Source organism: Camellia sinensis, chromosome 2, assembly GCF_055761805.1.
Source record: "Camellia sinensis isolate YWXY chromosome 2, ASM5576180v1, whole genome shotgun sequence".
NCBI classification, from domain to species: Eukaryota; Viridiplantae; Streptophyta; class Magnoliopsida; order Ericales; family Theaceae; genus Camellia; species Camellia sinensis.
Window position 1 is genome coordinate 80,201,705 of NC_138962.1, and position 6,214 is coordinate 80,207,918.

The following is a 6,214-nucleotide window of genomic DNA, read 5'->3' on the forward strand; positions in this document are numbered from 1 at the left end:
TTAATAAATACATACAAATATAAAAAAAAAATGTATTGAATTATTGTATTTCTTTTGTATTTTTGGTATTTAGTAAATTTTTAAAAGATTTTTTTACTTTTTAGGTGTATTTATGTTAGGTGTGTCTAAAAATTAAAAAAATTAAATATTAAAAAAATTCAGTAAAAATAATCTAACACGGAAAACAAGAAAGTATAATTTTCTCAAAAGAGTTTTTGGAAAACTCTAACCTAACATAGTGATTGTGGTTTTGAGACAGCTTCATATATATACAGTCACAAAATAGTTTGAATAAATTCAATGGTATTTTTCTGTCACAAAAAAAATAAAAAAAAACGATGTCGTCTTACTCTTTTAATATAACATCTCTTTTCATTCATTTTTTCATCTTCTTGTCTCTCTGTATTTATCTCTCTCTGTTCTCTTTATCTCTTTCACTCATCACTCTTCTTTCTCTGTCTGTCTGTGTATCTCTCTCATTTTCTCTCTGTGTCTCTCGCATATCTTTCTTCTCTCTATCTCTTATGTCTTCTCTCTTTATCTCTCTCGCTTATCTTTCTTCTCTCTATCTCTCTCATTTTTTTTTCTCTCTCTCTTATTTATATCTTATCTCTCTCGTCCATCTCTCTTTTTCTGTGTCTCTCTCTCGCTCATTTCTTTTCGCTCTATTTCTCTCTTTTTGTCTATCTTTCGCTCATCTCTTGTTTCTCTCTCTTTTTCTATCTCTCATTCTCTCTCTCTCTCTCTCTATCTCTTTTTCTGTTTATCTCTCTCTCTCTGTCTCTCTCTCACTCTCACTCTCTCTCACTCATCACTCATCTCTCTCTCTGTATGCTTGTCTATTTGTGTATTTCTCCCTCATTATATTCGTCTTGCTCACTCTCCCCATCTCATATTCTCTATTTATCGAGCTTCTCCTCGATTTATCTATCTTTTCTCTCATCTCTTTACTCTCTCTGTCTCTTTCGTTCATCTCTCTTCTCTCTATCTCTCTCGTTCATCTCTTTTCTCTCTCTGTCTCTTTTTTTGTCTCTCACTCTCTATCTTTTTCTCTCTTTGTCTCTCTCTCTCTCTCTAACTCATCACTCTTCTCTGTTTGTCTGTCTGTCTGTCTCTGTCTCTCTCTTTCTCTCGTTGTCTCTCGCTCATATCTCTCTCATCTGTCTTCTCTCTCTGTCTCTCTCACTCATCTCTCTTCTCTTTATCTCTCTCGCTCATCTCTCTCTGTCTCTTTCTCATTTATCTCTTTTTGCTCTTTCTCTCTTTGTCTATATCTTTTCATCCATTTTTTCATCTTCCTTTCTCTCTCCTCTTTCTCTTACCGTCTCAACCTTACTAAATGTAAAAAAAAAAAAATTCATCAACTATAAAAAAAAAATTATTTTAATAAAAAATAATTTTTTTAACAATTCTTCCGTTGCAAAAAAAAAAAAAAATCTTCTCTCTCTGTCGCTCATTTCTCTTCTCTCTCTGTCTCTCTCTTTTTCTGTGTCTCTCTCTCTCGTTCATCTCTTTTCGCTCTATTTCTCTCTTTTTTTTTGTCTATCTCTCGTTCATCTCTTGTTTCTCTCTTTTTTTCTATCTCTCCCTCTCTCCATCTCTCTCCCTATCTCTTTTTCTGTCTATCTCTCTCTTTCACTGTCTCTCTCTCACTCATCACTCTTCTCTTTCTCTCTCTCTCTGTCTACTTGTCTATTTGTCTATCTCTCCCTCACTATGTTTGCCTTACTCACTTTATTACTCTCATCTTCTCTATTTATCGAGCTCCTTCTTGATTTATCGATCCACTACAAACGATGTCGTCTTACTCTTTTGAACATTTCTCTTTTCACCCATTTTTTCATCTTCCTATCTCTCTGTCTCTCTTCTCTTTCTCTCTCTTATTCATCACTATTCTCTGTTTGTCTCTCTCTCCCTTTCTCTATGTGTCTCTGTCTCTTTTCTCTCTCTCTCTCATCACTCTTCTCTTTCTGTCCATCTCTCTCTTTCTCTCTGTTTCTGTCTCTCTTCTTTTTCTCACTCTGACTCATCACTCTTCTCTATATGTCTGTCTATCTCTCTCTTTTTCTCTATGTCTCTCGTCTATCTCTCTTCTCTCTATCTCTTTCATATATCTTCTCTCTCTGTCTCTCTTCTCTCTCTCTTATTTTTTTCTCTCTCGCTCTCTCGCTCATCTCTTTCTGTCTCTCTCTCTCTTATTTATCTATTTTCGCTCTTTTTTTTTCTCTCTCTCTCTGTCTCTCTCTTTGTCTATATCTTTTCACCCATTTTTTCATCTTCTTCTCTCTCTTTTCTTTCTCTCTCTTATTCATCACTCTTCTCTCTCTCTCTGTCTATTTGACTCTCTCTCTCTCTCTGTGTCTCTCATTCATTTATCTCTTCTCTCATCTATCTTCTCTCTTTTTCATTGACCACAAAAATTAACTTTATTTTAATGGAAAATATTATTCCTATTTTTACCAAATAAAAAAATAATAATTATTTTTTATTCATTAAAATAAATATAAAATAAATATAAAACAAATAAATTTTTAACTTTACCAAATGAAAAAAAAATTCATTAACTATAACATTTGTGTGGGTGTGTGTAGGGTTTTGTTTGAGAACACACACAACACAAACACAAACACAACCCAAACACAACAGAGCCGTCCCTCTCCTCCTGCTCGCTCTCTCTCTCTCTCTCTCTCTCTCTCTCCATCTAGGGTTTCGCCTTCCTCTCCTCCAAGGCGGCGGCGGCGGTGGCGATATGTGCAAAACCATCGAAGTCGCCGTCGTAGAACCACCACAACTCAACCCTCTCACGAAGCTCTCGCCGCTGAGCCTCGATGACTTCGACCCCACCGACGACGACGGGTTTTATATTCCTCCTCTGAACTTCGCGATGGTCGACAATGGCATTTTCAAGTCCAATATGTGTCAGTGAATGATTTGAATTTGCTGATTATATACAGATTTGATGATTATAGGGCTTTGGTTTTGCAGATGCCTTTGTCCAGAACCGTACCCGGAGGCAAATGTCGAGTTTGTCAAGTCAAATGGGATTCAATTATTTCAATTCGGGATCGAAGGTTGCAAGGTAAGTCTTGTAATTTTTGTTTATTTATTTATTTTTTGTGTTACTTTTTTACTTATTATCAGTGGGTGCAAACTCGATTTGTTTGTAATTTTACATTTTTGATGATGGAGGGGCCATTTGATGAATAAAGAAATCATTTAGCAGAACAGTAATTGAAATTGACTGATACAGGAAAGGCATTATTGGAAAAATAAAAAGCTAATAGTATAGATACTATAGTATAGATTATCAATTTTATTTTTTTATTTTTTTTGATTTGGTATGGTAATTTGAGTGTGACATGGAATGCTTGTTCTTTGTGATGTGGAGGAACAGGGGATTGTAATAATGCAGTTCATTATGTGAAGTGGATTGAGTTCACTGTTTAAGACTGAACAACCATGTGAAATCTTTGAATTTTAGGTATATGAGTTTATTGCTGAAATGAGATGACAATGTTTGGACTATATGGACATATGGGGTGTTTATCTATTCTTTGTTTGACCTTGCAACAACTTTATCTATTACAAGTTTTAGTATAGTTGTTAATCTTAAAATATTAGTATGTATTCCTATTAAAGAAACCTTATTGTTTATTTATTTTGGTGTTTTGTTGAATTTTATTATTAGGAGGATCATTCTCTATCCAAAAGCATATCTAAGCGGATCCGGTCCATCTGCCATAGTTCATGCAATACAACAGTACATCCCAATATAGAATTAGAGGTTATAGAAGATTGAATTCTTGCATAATGCTAACATATATTAATGTTTTCCATCTAAAGTAATCATTTTTTTTTCTTACTATAAACACTCATTTCTATGGTCAAGTGCACTTTTCCATAATTATCAAAGCATTGTTCAAATCAATTTATATCAATTTATCTTGAATATCCTTGATCACTGAATTGGATTATGCAAAGAGGAACTCTGAAATGGGTAAATAGGTGGAAATTCTTATAATGACTATCTACTTTTGTGTGTGTGTGTGTGTAAGGTTCTTTTCGGTTTACTATTCTTGATCACGCTTGTTGCTTTACTTCCCTATGTTTGGTCAGGACATCAATTTCTTGTCTAACATCTGGGTGATTCCCCATTACCAACTTTTTTCCCCTTGAAAGCATAAAATGTGGTCTTATCCTAGCTTTGCACTCCATCAATTTGTCTAAGAAAGGAGATTCTTATAATGACTATACACTTTGTGATATATATTTAGAGGGAGAAAGGTTCTTTTTGGATTACCATTCTTGATCACGCTTGTTGCTTTACCCCACTATGTATTCCTCATGATTCATGATGTCAATTTCTTGTCTAAAATCTGGGTGATTCCCCACTACCAACTCTTTTCCCTTTGAAAGCATAAACTATGGTTTGAGAAAGGAATTTTTTTTCTTAAATTCTAGAAACATAAATTTTCCTACAGTTATCCCTCAACAGGCAGAGAAAATGGGCTTGAGGAAAATGAGTCAAAGAAGTTGGGCCATACCGTGCTTCATTTAAAAATGTTGGAGTGGACTAACATACATTTGTCACTTACAGATTCTTTCTTCTAATATGTATAGGTTGGTAAGGTACTACGCATACAAAAAGCTTCAAGGAATGGATCTTCTATATACTTATCTGATAGTGAGCATGCTTATTCAGCTCTAACCATGGATGAGTGTCATCTATGGAAACAAACTAAAGATCTTGTATCAGCCCCAACAAGGGAAATAGCAAAGCAACTATACGTGATGCATGTAATCTGCCCACTGTTAGGTCCTGAATATGTTGATGCTGGGGTACGTTGCCATAGCATTGTAGGTTTTACCAAAATTTACTTTATTTGTATTTCTAATTTTGTTGAGTTTTGATGAGAAGTTAAAAAGCACAGACACTTCTAAGAGGGGAGAGTGTTGTGTCCAACACCGTGTCCGATACGACACTCATCGGACACTTCCCAACAATTAGACAAATACGAAACACATTATAAGTTTGAATAAAATAACTTATAATCCAATGATGAAATAAAAACAATGTGAATTATGCATATTCTCCTCCTTTAGAGTTTAAAAATCATTAATTTTGACTTACATATTCATATATATGACATACAATATATAAAATTATATATTTTACACCCTGTTTTTTTTATTTTTTCGTAAATTTTTTTTCGTTACACCTGATTAACTACCATATATGGAGTTAATTGTAATCACATATTAGTATTCTTCTCACAATTCTTTATGATGGACGGACCCTCTGCATGTGAGTTCCTACAAAATAAATTTGTGTATTCTACAATCCAAGACAGGTAGGAACCCTTTAAGTCCAACCCTTCCCACTCCCATCAGACATGAAAAAATTTCCCAGGTATATTACAATAAGAGTTTTACACTATTTTGGACTACATTGAATTCCATTATTATTATTATTATTTTTTGTGAGCAGGGAAAGCTTTGGTTTCTCCAATTGAGAGATATGTAGTTATTCCTGATGACAACGTAAGTGTTCTTTCCACAGTCTTCATTGTCTTCATTACTGGTGTTTAAATAGTTGGTTTCTCCAAAAGATTATAATTTGCAACTGTTATCTATTTATTTGTAGGTCAAAAGGATAAATTTTACCGAGGGGAAGATCTGATTCTAGAAGTAAGGAATTTGGAGCTTGATTTTTGAAATAGGCTCAAAATTGAGATATTGTTGGAAATTTTTTAATTTTTGTAAGAGCATTTAAATATCCAATGTACTGATTGGTGAATTTTAGATTTTATTTTATTATTTTATTTTTTTTTAGGATTTGGGTGAATTTTATAATTTAAATATGCTTTTATGAACATGTACAGTTTAATTGTTCTTTGTAAAATATTGAATTTGATGGTTTGATCAATTTAAATTTTTATTTTTATTTTCTGTTATGATGTTTTTGTGAATAGAATGTAAATAATCAGCTCTTAGAGAGAGAGACGACACCACCGTCGGAAAAAATAGAAAATTTTAATATTTTTATTAATTTTGTTATAGGTTTTACTTTTTGCGACGACATTATACTGTCGCAAAAAATAGAAATTTTATTATTTAAAATAGAAATTTTATTATTTTTTAATATTTTCTGCGACGGCATCACACCGTCGCAAAAAGTAGTGTTTTTTTTTAAAAAAAAGACTATTGGCGACGG